Source organism: Anser brachyrhynchus, assembly GCF_964034855.1.
Source record: "Anser brachyrhynchus genome assembly, chromosome: 2".
NCBI classification, from domain to species: Eukaryota; Metazoa; Chordata; class Aves; order Anseriformes; family Anatidae; genus Anser; species Anser brachyrhynchus.
This window is the reverse complement of record NC_137695.1, coordinates 92847099-92872239: the sequence shown is the minus strand read 5'-3', so window position 1 is coordinate 92872239 and position 25141 is coordinate 92847099. Positions and strand designations below refer to the sequence as shown.

At 39.6% G+C, this 25141-nt stretch overlaps 2 protein-coding genes across 3 annotated transcripts in view; one reads left to right on the top strand and one right to left on the bottom strand.

Annotated features, from left to right (window-relative positions):
• Nucleotides 1-15967, bottom strand: part of LOC308191072 (poly(rC)-binding protein 3-like) — a 521260-nt gene extending 505293 nt beyond the window's left edge. Inside the window, exon 1 of the mRNA XM_080583076.1 lies at nucleotides 15449-15967. The gene's annotated coding sequence lies outside the window, so the exon portion shown is untranslated. The remainder of the gene's footprint in view (nucleotides 1-15448) is intronic.
• MOCOS (molybdenum cofactor sulfurase) overlaps nucleotides 1-25141 on the top strand; it is an 884654-nt gene that overhangs the window by 512876 nt on the left and 346637 nt on the right. The window lies entirely within an intron of this gene.

The window sequence follows — 25141 nt, the reverse complement described above, 5'->3', positions numbered from 1 at the left end:
ACAGGGAGAATAAATTTAACTTCAACACCAGGTCATCTAAAGTCTCTCATCGTTTCAATCAGATATCTTTGATTTTCAGTGTTTGCTGCTAGGGGAACAAATGAATGATAACAACTGCAGGTTCCTCTTTTCTATTCCTTTCTCATTCCTCCCACACTGTGGCATAAAAACACTACCTTTTCATTATGTAGAAAATTTCCAACATTTCATGAAAATAAGAGAAATACCTGATGCTATTTTTCCACAAACTTTTAAATGTATGCATATTCTAGACACCATTCTAGTATCACCATTCACGATCTTCAAAAAAGACTCCTTCAATATCCACACTTCAAAACAGCCTACTTTAACAGTCACACTTACAATAGAGTTAATTACGTACTTAAGTACTTGGATTAGCTAAAACCGGAAAATGTAAAAGAAATTCAAGTCCCAATGTATGTCAGGCGCATACGGTATCTCTCACCATCATACTGCTTCATCCTTTCTGACTCTTTGTAAAGATATCAGTAAAGAAAATATAAAAATACAACAGATACTCAGAAATATTCCTTCACATCAGGTTACTGCATTTCTCCAATTTCTGTATAGATTTTGCTTTCATAAACCTCAAGAGCTATTTTGTCTCCTTATGAGCAGATAATTAGACATGCAAAATAGTGTTGCATCTCCTATAACACCTGTACTTGCCTTTATGACATTTATCTACTCTTTGAAACATTCCAATTGGTTGATAACAGGGAATTTCATGTGGTTGATCACATTTCACTTTCTCTGAAGCACAAGCATTCTGGAGATAATTCCTTTCCATTTACTTAAAACAAATCCCATTTTACTTTCTTTTCAGGGCCCTTAAAGTGTTCTGTACTAGAATTACTTATTAACGTAAATGAGATTTAAGGAGAATAAGGCCTAGTCCTCTATTCTCTCCACCAAGCCCACCAGGTTTCTCCAGAAATCTATAATGAATTCCATATAATAATTCCATAAAATAATTCCATATAATGAGTTCCACGACAACAAACTCTTGCTGTGTGTATAAAAACAGGTATTTGTTGCAATTGATCCTTTCCCAGGAAATACTCAGTGAATTGCCAATTTAAAGTAAGAAAACAAATGAAAGCTGCTCTTACTTTTACGCTTCTGATTAATTCTCCTCATAACCACAGCTATTTATTTTGGCTGCAGCCTGTATGCTGTTTTATTGGATGAGATACTGCCCAACTAGTAAAAAAGGCCTGGTTTCAAGGGCCGTATACTCCCATTTTAGATGAGATGCCCTTGATCATTATCCCACTGCAAATGAGTTTGGCCCCAACTCAATTTCCCCAAGGTTTCCCCAAGAAAACGTGTGGCTATCACTGGACTAAGAGAACTCTTTACGCTATTACTCCTGATTTGTATTGCCTCTGTAAAAGAGCATAAGGTGAAGGCTTAGCTAGAATAAACGAACATAGTACTCTGGCTTATTCTCCACTGCTGGAGAGACTCAAGCGCCAGTCTTCTGTAGGAAAGAGCAGAAATAGTCTTTTGCACCATGGAGCAATAAACTTACATTTAAGTGTGGACTGCACACTGTTAGTACACACCAGTGTGCAGTGTGGATTACACACTTGTGCACTACATGTGGAGTACAATGGTGACATTTCCAAGTAGCAATCCAATCATATAAGGCCAACACAGTACTGCCTGTACAAAATTTACTGAAATGGAAGCTGAGTGTTCTAGCAGAAGTAAAAGGGTTAATGAGAAATCTTGTATAAATCACATTTTGCAGGAATTGCTCTGTTACAACAGATTGTGCAGCACTATTTTTTCCCACTCTTTCTGATATAAGCACCCTAGGCAAACTTTCTAATTAGAGCAGCAGATGTATGCAGTGCCATGTCTCTGTGAAGTTATTATGCCCAAACCAAATTTTGTCACTAGCAGCCAATAATTCATTTGTCTACTAAGGGCTTGAAGTGGCTGTATCAATTATTTAAAAACATACCAAGAAGAGGAATCCATTTAATATCTTCTGGGAAGCCCAGTTATAAAACAGGGCATGTTCAGATTTCATTCACAATATTGTCATTTTAAAAATACAATATTACTAATTAAGGCTTAGTGCATTAGGCCATTAGAACTTGAGTGATTCATGACAGCATAACGATCTTGCTTATCATTTGTGCTTTAATTTATGGGATACTAAGAAAAAACAAAGGGGAAAAAAACTAAGCTATTTGCAAAACTGAAACTCATCCAAAAATTGCTTGCAGTAATTTCTTCTGAAAAGTGATTTCACTGTGTGTAAGTGCTATGCTGGTAAGAAAATGCTTCCTATCAATAATTAAAGTATAATGAAAGTTTCATGTGTCAGAAGACACCCTCAAAAAAGGGCTACAAAGAAGAAAGCTGTTTTTCATTCAGACCTTCCACATTTCAAATCTCATAATAACAGCCTCCTCAAAGAAGCATTTTAAATAAACTATTTAGTGAAATATATGACAATTCAAAGCACACCAGAAGCCATAACAACAGTGAAAATTAACACCATTGTGACAAAAGTTACAGAAAAAGATAGATCCATACACTGCCAAGCATTCCGAAATGCCCAGGGTAGCCATGAAAAATTAGAATAGTTGCCATACAGCAAGAATGTTCATGAAAATGTTAGTGAGAGGGCATTAAAATAAGCTTACTTTTCTACAAATCTGTGTTGATTTCAAGTGTCTTAGCTGCCTAAGAAGGTGTGGACACTGATTCCTACGGGTGCAGCATGTCAAAAGTCTTGCCTGGTACCCATCATGGTAAATCTGTAGTCTCCCCTTCGGGGTCAGTGTCCTCCTCACCCATCAAGGACATATTTGGATAAACTTTTAGGAACTAGAAGTTTCTAGGAACTAGAATCAGCCCTCTGGCAAATGTAGCTGATCCAAAAGCTACTCAAGGCAAGCCAAGGGAAGCAAGAAGCAGACTGACATAAGCCTGTTAGAAAACCAGTCTGAAAACAGTAATTCTGTGCACTGATTCAAAATAGCCACATCTAATACCCACAAAGACAGAAGGTAAGCAGGATTTTCAGAGAGGTCCTTGGCATTAATATTGACAGAATATATTAATACCCCTTTTTAAAATCTACAGAAGTTAGGAACTGAAACATGATAGAGGGGGGATTTTCAACAAGGCCCAAGTTTTCAACCAGATGATGCCACTGCTTACTCACTTTACTATTGAACTCCACTGTCTTCACACTATGTGAAAGCCCTTATGTTAGCCGGTGGGAGGGCAACCTGAGGACCATCCGAGCTCAGGACTGCCAGGCTGGCCTTCAGCAACATCCCTCAGCAGGAGCAATACAGTCCCTCCACTGCCAAGGAGGCACCTCTAACATGTCTCTGCTGCTCAGGAGTTTGCATACCAGTGTGCAAGTGAGATCTGGTACAATGGATCAACATATTAAGTAGGGTAAACAACAGAAAGCTAGTCATAGAATCAGAGAATCATTAAGGTTGGAAAAGACCAACCTGTTCATGTGGTCCAACCATCCCCCCCCTACCATCAATATTACCCTCTAAACCACGTCCCTAAGGCTCACATCCAACCTTTCCTTAAACACCCCCAGGGATGGTGATTCTACCACCTGTCATCTCCTGTGGCTTTGGCTACTTGGACTAACTTGCAGTCTCCATTGCCCTCTCCACCTTTTTCCATGCACATCACTCACCTGCAACTACAGCTACTATTTTAAAAGTACACTAAGTAGGGTTTTCCTCTCATGTGATCTCATTTCAGGATGCAGGTAACTTATCTTAAATAAATTCAAAGCTTTCTTCAACAGGATCTCTGTTCAGTAGGCTGTGGTATACATGCACTATTGGTGACAGAGTTGCAGCAATTAGGCCTGGAAGCCTCTGAAGATGCCATGTGTTTTTCAATGCTCAAAGACTTCAAACAATCTTTACTATGTAGAAGTTTGGCATGCCGTTATAGGCTGTAGCTGGTAATTCCCAGTTCATGTACTCATCCAATCTTATCAGTACTTGATTCCTGAAATTCAAGTTGAGTAAACCTTAGGCTATACACCAACCCCCAACACACCCCAAAAAACAGGAAATCTTTAATTTCGCTTTTGTTAGCTTCAGCTCTGTTAACCCGGCACGTTTCTTTCTGGCCTTTTTTTCTTTATTTTTTTCCATTCTCACTTATGGAGCACCTAAACTTTTACGGAGGTGAGAATTCCTCTGAAGCTTATTGATAAATGGGTTGGCTTTCTTAAGTTATTTTCCAGGCCCTTAGAAAGTAGTGCATGAATAACCTTAGAGATGCTGACCACAGTATGAAAACTATTTTGACAGGACCTCATTCAAAACTCCAGAGAAACCCTGTGCTGTCCAAGGAAGTGCAAAGATCTCAAAGGGTATTTTTATGATACATTTCTGAGGTGGTTTTTGTTTTGTTTTGTTGTTGTTCCTATGCACTGATTCTTATCATAGTAACAGCATGTGGGGAAAAAAAAAAAAAAGAAAATTCAAAAACTATCCAAAGCATTCTACGAAAACAGGTCGCATATTGTCATGAAATATTATTTAAAAAAAATGTTCGCCAGATCAATAGTTCATTTTTTTAATCCAAAAATTCTTTTCATTTTTAAATAATAGCACATATACAATTCTGGGAATTGCTGCATTCTTTTCAACCAGCAAAAACATTTTGGTTTTCTGAATAGAGCCACTGCAAAGGACTCCAGGCTATATTTGTCGCAGCCCCCATCTTTGTGCAAGCACATGCTGGCAGTTTAGTCCACAACACAGATCTTGAATCCCTTCCATGCCCAGGTCCGCAGGAAAGTATGACTCAGAGCATACTCCTACAAACACTCAAACACTGCAGCCCCATTAGGTTAAATGGGACAAATCGAGTGAGTGACATTTTTTAGCCATGTAGGTATACATAAATCTTAATGCTGTGACACAGACCATTTTCCTTGAAGACGACATCTACACCAGGATGAAAGGTAGCTCATTACTAATTGACTAACACCTTGAAAATAACATGCATAAAGTTATTCTGCGGGGGAAGGAAATGTCAACAGGCACAGGAGAAAGAAAGGAGCGTCTGGTGCTGAGCAGCTAATCTGAGTTACGGTTCCAGCTGCTTCATTCATTGTGGGATTTTACTGAGTTTGAAACAGTGCTCATTGTAGGAGTATTGCAGCATTGTAGTATTTAAAAATGCTACAGTAAATAGCATCTCTTATCTAATAAATAAAACTATGTCTTTTTCATAAAGGAATCAAGGTGACAGAAGACAAGGAATATGTTTTTTTTTTTCTGTTTACTTTTGGTTTGTTTGTTTTGGGTTTGTTTGCTTTTAATGGCAAATGCAACAAATCCACATTAGTTAAATATTAATCTATTTGTATAACACAGTAATATATAAACTAGTTTGCATATACCTGAACTTAATAAAGACAGCTACAGTCATATTACTCTAATTACAGAACATTCACCCTTCCTTGTGAAATGTTGGTTAAAATATTTTATGCATGGAGGAAATTACTTTTAAAAGTTGCAAATGATTTAAAAGCTTCAGTTTCATGACTTTACTCCTTTGTTTTTGAGGAGAAAAAAAAACAGCAAAAAGCAAACTGAAAATACTATGAAGTAATACCCTTTGCTTTTCAAAATAAAGCCATTTCAATTTAATTATTGAAACGTAAAAAGGTCAGCCATTTGTATTTTCTGTCCTCTGCTTATATTATACTTCAAGGAACAGAAATAAAATATACAATTCCTTTTCCTTGTAACTTTAAAACCAGAAAATGAATCCAGAATAAAAATTTGCTATACTAATTTCTACGCTCCTCAAATGAAGTACAAATAGTAAATCCACATGAAATCTAATGCATTCTTGATTAGAACTGTTGGATAGTCTGATTCAAAATAATTTTGCTTAGAGCATAATGGCTACCTCCTATTTGTAAAATAAATGTTTAGAATATTTGATTTGTTTAAGTGTCAAAACATCAACTCTCAGCAACTGAAATTTAATCCAGCAGAGAAACGGGACTTGTTCAAACTATAAAAAAAGATTGCTTCTGTCTTACTAAAACTATTTATAGTAAGAAAACAGAACCAAGCCAAAAGAAAATGAGTCTGCAAAAACCCTGTAGAGCACTACGCACCTGAAGACAAAACCTATGCGCAAGTGAAAATGTGAGTTAGGCACTTGACAGATCACACGCTGAAGGTCAATACCAAGGACTGGTATAAGGTTAGCCATCACATGAACAAGGAGCACGATGAAAACACCACTGTATGTAACTTCACACCATATTCCATAATAATTTAGGAGTCCTAACCAGAACTGAACTCTGTCATGCAAAAACTTAGTTTTTTTAAGACTTGCAGAGGAAGACTGTGGGCAGGACTTCTCTATACTGTGGGGTAATAAACACTGTGCAGAAAAGACCACTGAAGCTCAAGTACAAGATTAGATCGAGAAAAAAGTAATATAAGCAGGCCATGAATATATTTAAGGAGAAATGAAACCAGAATTCTGAAACAGCCTCCAAATAGTAGTATGGGAACTAAATAATCCCTAAATAGTTGTAAGGAAGAGTTTGATCAGTACATGAAAGGAATTATATGATATCTTGGATGTAAGAGCAAGGGATTGAACTGGATAACCCAGAAGAATCAGTCATATCTTCTTATGAGTATGCAATTCTCTAGGTATACTTAAAGAAAGAAAAAGAAGCATTTTAAAAATGTTATGAAAAGACACCAGAACTCATAGAATGTGATCAAAGTAAAATCAAAGATCAACAGCTAGCACTTGTGATTTCTTAGAATTCTAAAATATTTTATTTTAATAAGTTAGCTAAGTTTTTTAAATGTGTCTTTTACTCTAGTCTAGACAGCATTACATCATATCTCAGCATCTTATTTCTTACAGTGATCGCTACACTGTTCTGTTTCAACCCTTTCTTTCCAAGAGTGGAATCCATAGAGTGATTGTATATGTGCATATTTGTGCATAATTGCCCTCTTTAATATTCAAAAAATCATTAAAAAGATAACCAATAAGATTTCACTAAGAGCTTTATATTTAATTTAGTACAAAAAGTATTCTGATCTTTGCCTCCTTTTCTATGATGGCAATTTATTCTGATTTCCTTTTCATTTTTTTGATATTTTTTCTAACAAGAAAGACATAAAGCATGTTACCATTTACAAGTAAGTTTAACACATGCTGTACTTGTACAGTGCTTGCAGGTGCTGTTAAGAGGCAATAAGACAGAAAGGTCTTCTGGTTTTGGAGCCATAAGTAACAGATTTTAAAATAAATAAATAAATAAATAAAACAGTACAAGTCAATGTGAAATACGCTGGGGCCTGTGAAGGAGATAGGGATGGAGGTTGTGAGAGGGAAGTGTGGAGCCACCAGTGGGACCGCTGAGGACAGGACTTTGCTATTTGTGATCCAGTGGGGTGAGTGTGATGCCAGCGACATGTCAAAGGCTCTGCTCTGCTGGACAGGAGCAAAGGGACCAGGCAGTCCCAGGGAGGGTTACGATATTCCTGACAATCCCACCTCTGGGCAAGCTGCCACAGGGTTTTTTCCCTGTGATGAAGCCCTGCTTCATCATGTAACTAAACGCCATGTTACCATGCATGCTTACAGGTGCTGAATTAAACACATAGGCAACATAAATACTGGTTTTTGTAAATTTTAAACACTTGAATTTGCCTCCTAATTGTTTTGAGCATTTTTTTCTTTGTATCCATTTAAACTGCTCATTGTCTCTTTCTCTGTGTCACCCTAACCAGACTCTCTTCTAAATAATTTCCAACTCTGAATCTCATCGGGACTTTTAGATCAAGAGCACAGTTTTGTGACCAGCTTCAGTCAATTTTACACTGCCCTTCTTCACATCCCCCCTGCCTCTTTGCCTCGAGGCTGCTGCAGTGCTGACAGTAGTTAGTCAGCTGGATCAAGGAGCTGATCTGGATGAATTTTTCTTTTTTCATACTACTAGTTGCAGCACATCATTCAGGGGTAGGAAGGCAGAGTATGCAGGACTCCCCTTTCAGCAGTAGCATGAATTTAGATCAACTCAAGCTGATCTTGAAAATACACTTCTAACTGATATGTACAGCCCCCTCCTAGCCTGACCTTTCTCCTTCTACCATTAGTTGTGCTGTCTTTCTGCACTCTAGCCTCCATCTCTGATATGTCTTCTGTTTTCTACTTCTTGCATTCTGTTAAATCTAACTAATTCCAGCCCTGTGCAATGCCTGTCCCTCTTCTATCCTCTCTCTTAAGTAGTCCCCATTTATCTTTGCACATTTTTGCTCGTAAATGTACCTTGTTACCCATTTGCTAAATCCTTTCCTTGATTCCAGCTGCTTTACTATCCCTGATTCTGCCTCCCATTGCTGCAGCTCCAGGCTGCACACCCAGGTATCACACACAAGCAAAAAGTGAGTGGAGGTGCAAATTTAGAAGTTGCTGTTCAGATTTTGGCCTTGAAGATCTAGCCTGAGTTTGTCATTGCGATATGCACGGGAAAGATCTCAGAGGAGTAGATGATCCCATACTAGCCATATGGCACTGCAGATTTTACCTTCAGACTTGGAAGAAAAAAAAAGTCACAAAAATTTCCCTTTCCCAGGTTTTTCTGTATTGCCAGGCAGGGGGATCTGCCAACCCCTTATCCTCAAAATACTCATGCAGGCACTGGTCCCCACTGAGAAAGAGTAATGAGCCTTAAAACTAACCTGGTGGCTAAGAACAGTCAAATCCACTCTTCTTTCCTAGTCGCTCTCCCACATCACCCTTGAAAGCTGACTATAAAAGGAGAGGGAAAATTAATTCTCCTTTCCTGCTCCCTCACATTTTACTATTACCACAGCTTAAACTTTGTAGTACAAAACCCAAAGGGGGCTGCTGTGATGGCTAATTAGTTGATGTCTGTAAGTTATCTGATATGTAAAGTATTACCCATGAAGTACTCATCTTCTTCTAGATTTCACAAGGTATTTTTTTATTAGGTGAAAATCCAAATAAAGAAAAAAAAATCTTGCATGTGGATGGACATTGAGAAACATACGGCTAAAATCCTTAAATTTGCACTATCATATACAAATAATATATTTAATATGTTCCAATATTTGGCATGTTCTTTATTTAGACTTCAAATTTTAGAAAGGACATTCAGTTTATTTCATACTGTCACAGAATTGAGCAGTGAGGCGCTGCAGAAAACCAGTGATACTGCCAAGGAATTTTAGTCTAGTGATGCAGGGTGCCTGGAACATGAGCATCTCCTACAAGATGAGCATTTCTGAGATAATAATAAAAGATGATACTTCATACTTTCCCTATTGTCACTGTTCTACGAGCACTTAGGCAAGCACTGAAACTGAGGAACAATTTCATATGCCCAGGAATTACTGAATTCAGCCTTAACTACACTATCCCATTTTAGGACTACATGGAAGGCCACCTAAGGAGATGTTTGTTGAGGCTGTGACAAGAACTCCCAAGCCACAGATCGTGCCCCTGCAATGGTTAGGTGAAAGAGGAGCCCTAACTTTGAATTTCCACGTTTTTCTATTGTAAATCTACTCTCCCATTCATTATATAATTTAGGGTGTATAAACCTTTTCAAAAGTAACACAGTTAAAATGGGACGTATCTGTCCATCAATATTACAACAGTAGAAGGGACCATTCACATTCTTAAACAAGAATACATGTAATACTTGCAACACAAGTATTACAGTTGTAAAGTTCTCTCTTTCTGCTCGTTACAGCTTCTGCTGAATGAGATACATTTCATTAGGATTCTGTGTTCCAGTGAGTAGCTACGATTTTGTCACATACAGCACTTAATGTTCAGTGAAGCCTGGAAATACTTCATGGCCACATGCTGACTTCTGCTCTAGAAAGTCAAACATTTTGTCTCTTTTCCTCAGAGGTTTTCTCAGCCCACCTCAGGGCCCTATTTATTTCCCACCTGATGCTCCTTGCCATTCACCATGTCGTCACTGAGTATTGGTGTATTTCTACTTGGATTACTGAAGCAACCATCATGAACTAAAGGTGTTGCCCCAAATTGCTATGGCTGGCTTGTAAATATGTTTTATGCTGAACTCACCCAGTTGAAAAGATGGCAATGGTATGACTGATAAGGGAACCATACAGTCCTGGCTGTTTTATTATACTGGAGCTCAAATAATCCAACTGCTTTAATTTAAAAAATTTTTTTTTTTTACTTTCACTGTGGATCAAAAAGAAAAAAAATCTCTATGGGAGCCCCAAATGACTCATTATAAAAGATATTGTTGTATGCAAATTGCCAGTAAGTTTGAAAAAGACCTTGTCACTATATATGTCATTTACATTAATCAAAGTATGCTGACAACCATTCATTAAGAGGATTTAGTTTTCATCATACCTCAATGGCCTACTGTAAAATTTCAATATGAAACTAAACTTTTTTACACACAAAAAAGACTGATTAAAATTAATAATAAACCTTTATGAAATTATTTTTAAGCAAACTAAGAGACGGATGTTAACCAAATACTGTGTAGCCAAAAACCAACCCCCAAAACAAATGAAAGAACAAAATAAGAACTTTATCTTTCATTTACAGAAGGTAAGCATTTTGCTACCTTAGAGTCTATTAATTATCCGCAGTATTTAATATCTACATATCTACAATAATATCTAGTATTATATCTACAACATAGATGAGAAAGTCATGGATGTGGAAAGATAAACAGATCCATAATCAAAATGCCTGGATTCACGCGTCCTGTTAAAAGCATTGTCTGTTAGCAGAAATCAATAGTGTGTTATGTATTTTGCCCTATAAAAAAAAGCTTATATTTTGTTGCTGGTAGCACTGCAGTGCTGGAACAGCTACTTAGCTGCCAGCATGGAGCTACAGCTGTGGCCCCTACAGGAGGAACTAAGCTTACCCCACCTCATACAGGAATTAACTGGGCTGCCACAAACAGGGCAAGACTGGTCATGGGGACTCAGTAACACAGTTTCATTCTGAAAAGAGCATTCCCTTTGGATTATGCTTAGAAATGTGGCTCCCATCATGAAAGAGCAAGAAAGCTCTTAGTCACGTTGAACATTTTGCCAGCGATGCCATGGCTGTCCTTTGTCAGGTTGGGACCAGGGTAGCAGGAGCTGTTACATTCTGTTATCCCAAAAGGGGAACAATAATATTATTTTCCCACTTCCTGCAAACACTTTCTCCACACAAAGCAGCCTCCAGCCTACGCAGGCAAGTAGGGTGCAATAGCTGTATACAAATACAAGGAAAACTGGCGTAAATTATAACATACAAAGAAGAAACACCGTTGCAGTAGCCTCCTCTCCACAATTACTTTCCATCTGACCTCCTACAAACAGTTGTCACCAGAGACCTGTGGTAGCACTACCAGCCTGTAATTAAGTCTTCCATATCTACTGTAATACGGAGGAAAAACCAAGCAGATCGCTGAACGCAAACTGAGACAGAGGAGTTTCACTGCTGCTAAGGGTGAGGAAGCGACTTGCTAGATTAGCCCTGCACCACACAGCCACTCCAACACCAGTAAGTTAGATCCTCTGCCTGCCTTAAGAGCCAGCCTCTTCCATCCCCAGCCATGCACCAGCACTTGTCACCACTGACACTGGTCCACATCCACCAAGACTGAGAACGTGACTGCGTGTGGTGCTGGACTCCACTCGATGCTTCGGCTACATACGGTTCCCAGGAGTAAAATGTTAATTTTCTTCCATGTGCAGGCAAGTGCAGCACAAATATATATACATACATAAGTTTCTTATGAAAATTGTATTTCTAGTGGACAAAACACAAATAAAAAGTCAGCTTTGCATAAAGTAGCCTCATTTATCTAAACATTTTAAAGTTACAAATACACACGCAGATCAAAACACAGACATAGTACCATTTAAAACTGGTGGAAATGGTGGGGTTTTCAGAGAAAATTGGACTAATTTGATTTCATATGGATTATGCTACTGCTTTTTTAATGTATATTTCCATTGTAGTCTACATGGATATAGATAACAACATAGCACTCTGCCCCCCAAAGTCCTAAACAACACTACATCAGTTTTCATTCCCTTTGTTAAAAAATTAAGAAAATCTGACATAAATATAGCTTCCTCAATAAATGTCTGAATGTAATAGCGATTTTGCCCTGCAATAAATTGCTACTGAAACTAACAGGTAGTTGTAGGTTAGGACAGCACCAAGCACACACGGTCTTCAGCTGTGAAAGAGCAACATCCACGCAATAAAAACTCCTTGACTAAGTATTTTAGGGTGATGTTGCAGAATAATAAAGTACCATAAGAAAAGGAAATCGTTTCAGTTGGCTAACAAATTCATAGAGACAAATCCCGCGTTACTTTTATAGCAGTAAGCTCTACAAAGTCAAAGTGACTTCTGAACTCCCTTCCCATGACTTTGCTTATAGCAGTTCACAGCTTTATAGGACGTGTTTCAAGAGCAAGAAAAGCTTCAGAGGTGAATAAATGCAAGTTTTATCCAAGCCTCAAAACATAAATTAAAGGCAAGTTTCATCACAGGTTACGACACGATACAATAACCTGAATGGTGGTGTGCTGCCACTCACGTCACCGGGAACAACCACCAGATCAAACTCCACATTCACCTTTGTTTGAGCATTTTTGTAGCCCTCTGCAAACGCTTGTCTTTCAGCTGTTATGATAAAGAATGCATTAATCTTCTTTTTTTTTTTTGGTACAAACATTCCATTCCTTCACCAATGTCAACAGCTAATCAACTAGCATAAGGAACTCAGCGCATGCAGTTGTGAAGCAAACACTGCTTTTTCACAAACAGCTAACGAATACCAAGGGAATTCTCTTAAGAACCCCATGAGAAAACAAACAAACAAAAAAAAAACACATGCAAAAGTTCTCTGTCTACTGACACATTTCAGCATTCCTGCAGTAAAATAAAGCATTTACCTATAAACATACTATTTGCACCCAAGGTAAAATCTAAACAAAATGACACATTATAAATCTGTTGGCAATTATATCCTTTAGAAACATCCTAAATCCTTCTATGCTTAAGTAAAAAATCCTGACAACTCTGAACACAAGTAACTGCCAGTAACTTCAGTAGGAGTGGTGGATATTTCAGCCTCCTCCAGATTAAAACAAGGAGGCATGATTTTTATCATCAGAACAAGAGACGTCCTGTGCCACATGTGATTCTAACAGCAAACTCCATCAAATCAAGAAGATTTTATCACATCACAGTGCTTACCAAGAAAATGTGCTTAGCCAGTAGTCAGGTTTCAGCAGAACAGCAGCTGACAAGCTAGCATGCATCAGCCTTATTTACTTATTTAAGCTGCTACTGTACTGTGCTGGTTTTCATCTTTTTCCTCACTCCTGCATACCTTCAGGGATCACGTACAAAGCACATCAGGTGTTCTTCCCTCTCCGCTACCAGGCATTAAGAACAGCACAACTCACTTGAAGCATGCTTCCTGCTTTCGCAACATCAGCTAGCCCCAGCAGAAAGAAAATCCCAATGCAAACTTGTGTAAAATATTTTAATTTAGGCTCAGAAGAAAAAGGAATGATAAAATGATTCTTGAGAGCACCAGACTACTTCCATGACTGCTCACTGCTGTTGAACGTCATCTATAAAGCATGTGGAGAGATTGGTTGTATTTGAATTGCATTAACTAGACAGGCAACTGAGATGTTCCTGTATCCATACAGTATTAGGGTCTCCAAGCACAGGTAATAGCAACCTTTTAAATTCATTTGTACACTTTCAGATGCAAAAAATGATCCAACCTGTTAGAAAACTATGCACATAAAGTGATCTTCCATGTGCTTTAGGTCCAATAGATTTCCTAAACAAATTCAAGTTTCACAGTCAGACGTGTTATATTTTTGAGCTCTGAATGTTTCTAACTGTGCATCACTGTGCAGCCAGCTTTCCCTCCAAGTTCTTAAAAAATAATAATAATAAAAAAAAATCACCTGCTTGTTTTGAAGCAAAAAACGGAGATGTGAAAAATCCATGAAAAAGAGCTAAGGGGCTGTTATTTTGCTTTATATTAAGTGACACTTTGCAAATGGCACCCTGCAAGTTATGCCTTAACTCCTTGTTAAAATACAACTAAAATCTATACTACCCCACTTCAGACACGTTGGTAAAATACATAGTTGAAAGCACACTAAAAGACTGGGGAGAAATCCATGAAGCAGATAAGTTACTTGATTGCCTCTGAATAATAAATTGTTCCCCAGCAGCTTCCAAATAGACTGTTTTACTGTAGAAACACATTTCTGTTGTCAATAGGAACAGTTAGCTGAACAGCTGAAGAAAGAGAAACAGGCTAAAACAACTTTGGAATTGGAAAGTAAACCTGGCTGCAAAGCTTCTGCTGTCTGGCCAGAGTAATAATGCTTTATCTCTCTTTTTCGTACTGAACGCTAATACGTGATGGCAAACGATCCGTTTGCTCTGGATCACAACCCTATTTTCCCCACTTATCCCTGGAATAACACAGTCTCGGGCTGCTGGAGGAATAGAAACGCCAGCAATTTGCGTGAGCCCTGAAGTTTCCCCTCTAGGCAATGCCCTGTCGAGAAGGCAGGAGAGGAATGGGAGCCAGCACCTTGAAGGTGCCAGCGATGATCTACAGAAAGATGTCCTGGAGCACAAGGGACTGAACTCTGTCGAGAGCGCTGTGTTTTCTTCCTGCATCCCCGACCAATTTCTCCATCAGCAGCCTCTGCCGTGCTCCTCGCTCTATGTACAGTGGCGGCGTGGAAGCTTTATCACTCCCCATCCCATAAACACGAAATACAAATGCACTTCACAACCACACACATGCACACACACGCACTCAGACACACGTGCACACTCACTCCCCCCTACATCACATGCAATTCTTTGCAAGTCCCCTGCGAATTGCTTAAAAACAGAAATCAAGCTCACACACACACACCAAAAGAAAAAAAAATATAAGGAAAGAAAGAAAGAAGACCAAACACTGAAAGGAGGAGGGAATGGGGGGGCGGGGGGGACGAAGGAAAAAAAGAGCAGCTTTTTTTTTTTTTTTTTTCCCCTGCTGTTGCTGTGGCTTCCAAGCATGCAGTGCTAAGGAAGAGTAGTTCCCCACTTTCATCAGCCAGCTACATCCTTGGGGTAAAAAGGAGCAGTCCGGAACGATGCTGAGGCTGCAGAAGGGAAAACAAGGCTTTGCAAACATGCCTGGCTCCCCGTGAAATCCTCTCCTCCACATCCCCTCCTCCCTAAAACCTGCCCTAAAGGGGGGAGAGGAAAAAAACAAACAAACAAACAAAAAAAGCAACAAACAAAACAAAACAACAACACACAAGGAAAAAAGTGATGAAAAGACACAACTCACCTTAACAAGGGGTGTTGGATGGGGTCAGAGAGGAGGAAGGGTATATAAAAAGATCTATTTTTAGCAGAGGTTGTGATAGTATTGAAACACACAGACACAGGGTTCGGAAGCGGGGAGAAGAAGAGTATTAAAAAAAAAAAACGAGGTGGGGGGGGGGGAAGAGAAATTATCAAGAAGGTGCAAGTCAGGCTGGGAGGAGAACGGAGGATCCCCGCGGAAAAAAAAAAAAAAAATCGAAAAAAAAAATAATTCAAAAAACCAAAACCAAACACCACCACCACCAAGAGGAGGAGAAGGAGGGAGCGAGAGCGCGTGTGGCTGTGCCGCCGCTCGCTTTGGCTTCTCTTCGCCGGGGGCGAGCGAGCGGCAGCGGCGGGGCCGCGCGGCGTGCGGGGGGCCCCCTGTGGCCGCCGTGCCGTCCCCCCCCCGTCCCCGGGGGGCTTCTCCCGGGGCTCGCTCCTCGGCCGGCTCCGGAGGCTGCGGCGCTGCCGCTCCCTGCTCCCCGCTGCCGGCCGGGGGGGGCTCTGCAGCCGCGTTCACGCCGCCGCTCCCCGGCCGCCCCCGCGCCCGCGCTCCCGCCGCCGCCCGCGGGCGCCCCCCGCCGCCAGCAGGGGTTCGGGGTGCGGGAGGAGCTGCCCGAGCATCCCCGCTTCGGGGTAGCGGGGACGCGAAAGTTGGCCGGGGGGTGGGGGACGAGAGTCGGAGGCAGCTGGAGGGGGCGCTTGGGGTCGGGGAGCATCAGGCACCAGCGCGGGGAGGGGAGCTGGGCCGTCCCTAAAAGTAGTCAAACTGCAAGAAATCTCGGCTTTAATAGGGTGCCATGGCTTTCGGGGAGCACACGGTGATGGGTCCTTGTCCAAGTGGAAGATGCTCACAACATTTTGTGGATGAGGACTCTCAGAGGGTCACGACAAAATCCAGCAAATGTTTGGAGGTAACAGAACCTCTTTATCAAAACTGTCACCCCCCAAAAAATACCTCTGCAACTAAAAATAAATCCAGCAAAACTTGCTTTCAAACAGATAAATGTGAAACCTTTGGAAACACAAAACCTTTGGAAACTTAGGGACATGGTTTAGTCGCTGACATTGGCAGCAGGGTGATGGTTAGACCAGAAGATCTTGGAGGTCTTTTCCAACCTTCATGATTCCACGAAACCTTTTCTCATCTAAACCAAGACTAACAGAAAAAGCAAGTGCAGAGAAATAAATGAGCTTTTAAAAGAGTATTTTCTATCGACAGTGCTATTAACAATTGTAAGTAAACATGTCTGTTTATGACTTGCGATTTCGAATTGGCCCTGTCCCATAAATGGGAAGAGCAAACGCAGGCCAAGCTGTTGGATCCACAACTTGCAACTGGTGTACAAGCTGTGCTTCGGCAGCACTGTTACACTGAGATAAGCAGGAGTGCATATAGTAAACAGTAGGAGGATACGCTCCAGTATGTAAACCAACGCTAAGAAAGGAAATCGCAAAAACACTTGCTCAGAGTAGTACCATTTGTTGATACCTGGCAGTGGATGAAGGCACCCGGAGCAAGAGCTGAGGAGGTAGAGGATTGCTGCTAAAATCGTCCCTGATAGGGGCCGGGAGGACAGCACATGAGCCAACTGTGCACATGGGGAGCTGACAGGTGGGCTGTGGGTACCAAATGGCCACACTGGCCAGTATTGTGCCACATTGCATGAGGACCATGCCCCAGAAGGGGGTGGGGAGTGCCCAGCTTCACTCTGAGCTCAGACACGAGGTCTGGCCTGGCAGGCACTGCTGGACCACTCCCACAGCAGCTCTTGGGAACCATCAGCTGAAATACAGAAGCAGGTCAAATACTTTGAACCCCAACATTGGCCAGAACTGGAGCATCTTTTCTAAATTAAACATTCATTAAATAGAAGAAGGCTTACTGGGAACCAAACAACAGCTTCATTATTCTGTATTTCAACCCTCTTTCCTCCTCCAAAAGAAAGAGGTGCTTCCTACACAGTTACAGCAGAGGTACTGGAGGAATAATGAGCTTTCCAAATCTCTCATATGAAGTAGAAATAAAAAAAGAGGAAGCGGTTCCTTGAGTGTCGCTCTGAGCTTCTCATGGGAGTCAGAGGAAGATGATCTCTTCTGTCTCAGTGCAGGCTCAGCTTGCCTGTTTCTTCCCTGAACCAAATTGTTCTGCCATATAATGACTAAACCCAAGAGTTTACAGGACTTGGATTACGTTTCTTTTTTTTAAACATCAAATATATACAAAATGATGCATGGCCACTCAAAGGGAAAGCAAAGAGACTGGCAATAAACTGTGCTGCTTGGAGCCTTGATTTCTGCAATAAGTAAGTTGAGGAAATGTTTTATACATTAAAGGGGGGGTAATGTTTTATACATTATGTTATTAAATATTTTCTTTAATTTCAGTTCAATTTCAAGAAACTGCATCTCAGTTAACATGTATTTACATGAGTTCTCACTGGCTTCTAATATTTATGAACGCTTCCTTGATCATTTTGCACCACTGCAGAAGCCCCAGTTTACTGTAAAATACAGGTCCATCCAGCACACAGTGCGAAGCTCTGGCCATTACCAATTCCCTGAGCCACTCTGTGCCCAGCAATATCAGCATGGCTTTTACTGTCGATTATAACTCTGTGGCCCTATTGACTTCAAAGCTGCACAGACCTATTATTTTTATTTCCACTTCTCCAGGAAAAAACAAAATAAAACAAAAACAAGCAAAAACCCACAAACTTTGACGAATGGCTTTACCTTTGGATTATGAAAAGCACATACACTGGTGGTATTCAGCAACACCTAACCACAAAATGCTTCAATACCAGCATTATTTTTTTTTTAATGTACATTCCAGTTGCCATGTCACAGGATATGCATATTTGATGTCTGATTTACAAGCATAACTTGGCACTCAAGTCATTTGCATGCTGGGAAATAGTCAATTTTACAGCCTGAACTTGCATTTAAATTGATGGAAATCACAACAAGGGTTAAAATCAGACTTTTTTGAATTATATAGAGCTCTCTTACACATCCCTTTTCCAAAAGCCAGTATACATACATTACAGATAATTGTCTAAATTGCTCAAAATCCAAAGGTAGTTGGAAAGGTTATTGAGAGAACTAGACAGAGCATCTAAACTGACAAAAAAACAATCACTCTTCACAGGTCGTTATATTGCTTCAGTGTGTAAGTGCTGTTGCAAATAGCTAACGCTGGGAAACTTTCCTCTGATTTTCACTCAGGCGATTCAGAGGAAGACATACTTTGTGTTTGGTTCATTACAAAGCACGCCAGATCATGGACACTGGCAGTGCAGCAAAATAATCTTTGAGGTAGGCATAAAAACTTCAGTGTGGACAACCTATTTCATGTCCTTAGGCTGCTGAGAGGTATGAACCAGGTCACTATGAACCCTTGTCAGCCAGTCATGTCTAAAATTGCTGCCACAGCTGCAGGGTAGACTCAGCCAGTGAACAACTTGCTTGCCTTTTAATCCAACTCAGGTATCTGTAGAAGTTAATTCAGGCCAATAAGCAGATTTTTCTAATAGTATCATCTTACACAAATTGAAATAAAGACTCATCTGTTTCAGCTGACAATGGTTAAGTCTGTGAGTCGCAACCAGGTGTGCTGGGTGCCCACTCACAACTTCACAGATCAGACATTTTGGGGAACTTTCCACAAAACCTGTCAGAATATCCACTTAATATAGACTCTCAAATTTATAGTACAGTGTCCAAGCAATAAATAGTACTTGAAGATGTTTGAGAAATCCCTAGAGATCACAGATACGCTTCACATTGTGCCTTTAAAAAAATGATCTCCTGGTTACCTATTGCTGGGTAAGGAGTGCAGCCATATAACTATATTTTCGACTGTACAAATGCAATAGAAACATATGCTCCATGGATTTTTAATAGTACAATTTACTGCATTTGCGAAAGGAGGTGTTCCACAAGTATATAATGTTACAATTCCAGAACTGTAACTGGGAAATAAATGTTAGAACAGCCTTTTGAATTGAAAAAGTGTCAATATTAAAATGAAACACTTTGGAATAGATGACCAACCTGAGTTGCCTTATGGTCCTACATATATCAATACTTTTGTTAATATTGTTGTGTGTTTTGCCAATTCTTATCAAGGGCTTCTTTAAAATATACCATTATACTAGCCTACATAGCTAAATGCTATACAGTCTTAATACTGTGTGATGTTGAATGAGTTGTGTTTGCTATTTGATTGCAATTTGATGCAACTGACGGGAATTTTAAATAGGTAACTAAATATTAATAGAAATATGACATGCATCATCATATTTTTCTCTAAAATTATCAGCATTATGGTAGATCTGGAAACAGTTTTACATACCAACTCTATTAGCCTGGTTTATGTTAATTCATTTGCACTCGTGAGCAAATCTTTTGTTCCAGGCTGAGGCAGAGCAGCTGAGCTGGAAACCAGGCAGACAACTGATGGTGTTATGGAGGGAAATCCCTTCTCCTTCAGCAGAAAATTAGCTCTTATTCAAAGTTCCTGATTAACATGAAAGTTTTTACTCTCTATCAGAGGAAATGCCAGCTGTGATCACCCCTTCAGAGGCACAGCTGTACCACCTACTGAAACTGCTCAGAGTATTAAGGATTACTTGTGATACCTTGGCTTGAAAGGGGGTTTTATTGGGGGATGTTAGAGCTAACTTTATCAACATTCATTTATACTGTAGCTATTTCAGTTATCTGTCCTTTCTGGGATAAATTGGTAAACATGCATCTCTGGATGACAGCAATTAGTTGTCAATGTATTCCCTTCCCCCCCCCCCCCCCCCCCCCCAGTTAATTGCTTTGTACTATTGAATAACCCTATCAGCCTTTTCTTTGCATCCTTCCAAGGATGTCATGCAGGTCAGGACAAATAGACCTTTGTGACAGCCACGTTACTTCAGTTTTTTCACTTTCTGTGTTTGAACAGCTACCTCACAAACTTGCCAAAAGTTGTGCCAAGTGACTTGTCTCCCACCACTGAATGTACCTCTTTCAGAAAACAGTCAAGTTCTCAAAATGACATTTGGCTTCACTAATTTCTGAAGTTACGGTTGCATTTCAATAAGCAAGTGCACTTCTTATTTTGGCACCATACAAAATGCTGACCTCTACAAACTCTTTCCCATACATCAGAATGACACTAGCTCTTCCCCCTTACTATTAGTTTATTTATTAAACTTCGGTAGGCTATCTGTTCAGACTTACTGGTAATTCTTATCTGACCAAGAAGATTACTGACAGGTTCATCCATTTTAAAAGGAGGCTAGAATGGATTTCTCATTTGGCTGTCAGTCTATGTTCTTCATTTGTCAGGAAAAAGTCTAACCTCACTCTTCATTTGTCAAGTCTGTCTTTCCCATCATATATACAGTGGGTTAGAAATTACAAGTCATCTCAAGTACTTATAGCAAACATGTTGTGGACAATAAGAATAGGATTGCTCAGCTGTGAAAGACATGTACAGTAGCTCATAGGAGATGCTGCAGGACACCATCTGCAGGATCAAGCCAATAAAGTATAACAACAAAATATAGAAGACTCTTGCATCACTCATAGTTACACAACCTTTCTATTTTCAGTCTTGCTTTCTTTGTTTCTGATAGTTGTGAAAAAACAACAGGGTTTCCCACATTCTGACACTGTCCGTAAAAAGCTATCAGCAGGACTTTCTTAAGGATGCAGGGGGAGTTTGTTTCAATTCAGATGAGCTTTTTAATTCTTTGCATCTCAAGGAAGGTAATTATTCAGAAAAGAATAAATATATACTTACTTATATAAGCATTTCCATAACTTCTAGGATAAAGCTAGGTTTTGGAAAGGGTAAGAAATATCATAGAACTCACCAGACCAGGCATCATGGAACAGCAAGGACCAGCTGTTTCCTTAAGGACAGGTAGCAAGGAACTCATATGGATAACCCATCACAGAGCACCCAGTTGAGGTGAACAGGGCAGGCCTATAAATCAGGTTCACTCATAGGTCCCGACCATGAAGCAAGTTTACCGAGACAAGGCAGGTCTGAGATCAAGCTGGGAAATCAATCTGCAGTCAGGGACAGGATGAAGTCCAGTGAGTGCTAGGCAGGTCCATCACAACAGGGTAGCTCTAAGATCAAGCTGGATCATCCATGATCAGGACCATCCGTGGTCAGGTATACCTGTAGCTGAGCTAGAGTGTGGCATTCCTACAGCACAGCCAAGAAAGCAAATGAGGTTGTTGGTCTGAGTTTTAAAAACGCTCTGTGCATATTGACAATGGCGTGGATGGAGGCTCCAGGTGAGGCTTGTTGGGCCAGTAAGGCTTATTAACACACTCAGAGCCAAGACATGGGAATACTTATATGATGTAGAAAAGTTGAGAAAGAAACATTTGTGCCTGCTTAATTGTGTGTGTTTATGTTGGAAGCAGGTGATAAGAAAAATACAAGCCAGCTGGGTCACAAGAAGCTACTCTGGAACTTTATTTTTTTAAAAAAAAGAAGCTGTTACAAACCAGAGAAAAATTATTCAATAAGCAGCATGGGAGGTATGAGAAAGGGAAGGAGAAATAGAGCAAAGAAAAAATGTTAGAAAGAAAAGCACTGTTTCAATTAGAGTAATATAGATACAAAAAGCACTGCTTTTATAGGTATTAGGGATAAAGCTGAAGTATGTGCATTTTTTTAAACCCATTTTGGGGGCAGCTTAGGCTTTGCCACTTCTGTTGTGCCAAAAAAAAAAAAAGGAAAATATGGTTTTGACAAGTTGTTATGCTCCATTTCTTTGCTTCTCTTCTTTCAAGCTGTTTTAATTTCTTCTGTTTTTTTTTTGTTCGTTTGTTTGTTTGTTTTCCTTTTAGTGTAAGGGTCTACTGTCTGTAGGTTTTGTTTCATAACAATCTATTCTTTACGCCTTTCTACCTTCTGTTTTTCAACTTATGTGCCCTGAAATGTGCCAAGAACTTTGTATAGGCAAACCAGGATTAGATCTATGGTTGACTAGTTTTAGCTCTTTCTTTGCGTAGGTCTGGGTTTTGCTCGCTGTTTGTAAGGAAGGGGCTACTAACTAGAGCTGATCAGACTTTGAACTTGCCTGCAGTTACATGAATGTGATTCTACATCAGAAAAACTTAGATCATGGCTAATTATCTCTAGCAATTTCTCAACCCATGTAAAAAACCTGCTTAAAATGATGTTTTCTGCTTAATAATGCTGCTTCCCATTTTATGCACTTTCAACCCTTCCATCATCAGGTCTTTCAATGTTTTTCTGTCAACTCAGATTTTCTCTCTGCCACTTTTCTCTGACTTCCTAATCACTGATTTGGGCATGATTCTCATCGAGCTTGTCAAGCTCGGACTAATGAGCAATTTCATAAAATGAGAATCAAATGCAACATTTTATACTTCCACATTCAGAATTACATATTAAGATAAACAAAAATTCTTATTATCCTGTGTTAAAACACATTAGAGCATCTTAATAAATCAATGCCTCTTTTTAGTATTTCATGATCTAAATCCAATTAATAAACAGGAATTAGGAAAAACAGAAATCTTATGAACTAGTTTATGCAGAACAAATAATTCCTATCCCTTATTGCAGATTTATTTCACACTGGATTTCACATCCTACTTTCAAAGTAACTTAACACATCATCAACCAAAATTTTACTTAGAGGGACGAGTGAAGTGAAAACACAAAACAGAATAAAATATCTGAATGGAGCATACGTATTACTTAACGGTTACACACTTGTATCATGTCCACTGCATGGGCAGTTCTTTCTGACTATATTTGGAAAAGATAGCGATGTGTATTAATCAGGGTTAAACTCCATTGTATTAAGTCTAACTTACCCTCATGCTTACATATTTGATCCATAATTTAATTTACTATATTCTAATTCATGCGTGATCTGACAGATTTGATAATCTAAGTTACCTTAATGAATTTCTCCTTTCAGGAGAATAATGCATCAAGCACCAGATTTCTGGAATCAACCTAAGAAGTTTAAATCATGTCTCATCTAAAGGTTGTCAGGAAAACATGCATTTTTATTTTTAAACTGACATGAAGAAGGTGTGTTGCTATTTCTGGTGTGTGATAACAGGAACTGACAGGACGTAGTCCTTTAGTATGGAAATGTGAGACACATACTCAAGTTACTCTGATTTCAATAATAAAATATAATTATTATTTGAAATCATTGAATATTAAGTACATGGTGAATTTACCAAATGGTTAGAATTAGTGTGTGTATTTATCTTATTTGATTATATCATCAAGGAAGGAGCACATTCTTTTTGTGAATAACTTGAATCTTCCTCTCATATTTTTGCTTCAACCAACAATGAAAATCATTTCTGTTTTCTACCTGACATATCACATTCCATCAATATTTCAGGAGACTTTCCATCCTGAATCCCCTTCCACCGCTACCTTTATCCACTAATTTGACCTTCTTCAGAAGGCTTTTGCTGGCACTCAGTACAAATTATTTTCACCTGTGACTCGTCAGTGCAAATGTGCCTATGGGTAGACTATCCAAAAGTCCAGAGTGCACTTTGAGACAGGGTCTGCCCTGGCTCGTTTAGGAGTGATTCCAAGAGACTTACTCACACAAATACACACTTCAAACTATGTCCCAGACTTGTTCCTCTGTGGCCCTAAGCTGGTGGCCTCTCCTAGTCCTGGAGTGGGAAAGGGAACCACCAGCAGCGGTAAGCACTCTTTAATTTGCTTCAGGAGTGTTCAGCTGGGTTCATGGGAAGGGCTTAAATGCATGGCCTGAGCGTTTTCCATCTGATGAGAAGGAGCATTCTCTTATGACCTTTTGCACCTGCAGATCACTAACTGTAACAACCTCTGATGGGGAGGAATTGCTGCAGAGTAGGGGTCAGTGAGGGGCACTTCCCTACTTCTGTGGCAATTTGGCGTCTAATGATGATGGGCACTCATGGGCAAGTGAATGCTTTGTTTATGTGCATTGACCCAGTGCTCTTGTGCAGACTTCTGGATAGGATAGGATAGGATGGCTCTTACTCCACTTACCTTAGATTGTGCTAAGGCTACTGAAGCTTGGTCTGCCCTTTGAGATTTTAACACCTGTAATCAGAGACGGTAAGCAGGGGGAAACCCAACACTTCAAAATCACCACAGACACAAATAAACCATAATCAACCTTTCGCCTACCAAATTAGATTAGACTGTGAAAATTAAATTGCCCTTCTATGGCATAGGGGTATATTTCCCATTGCTCTGTGTCAGGTAATAAACAGGAGATATTAGCTGTCACCTTTCTTCGGGAAATTTAGTGGTGGGAAAACATCAAAAGCTCCCCTGAACATGCAACACCTCAGATTTGGATTGCACAGAGTCACAATTTCTTATCTGGACTAGCCCTTAGCAGAGTTTCTGAATATTTACATGAAAGCTATTATAGGGAAGGGAAAAAAAAAAGAAAAAGACAATGGTAAAAAAATTGATTTGAAAGTTTTCTTAAGACACTTTTTTTTTTTCTGAGAAATTTCAGTTCCTTTCCATTTCCTATGGGAAATTTATTAATAGTATCAATGGAGAGAATAGTATTTGAGCTGAAATGCTTTTACCACTTCAAAAAACAGAACAACCCATCTTCACCACCAAACAGCATAGAGACTGACT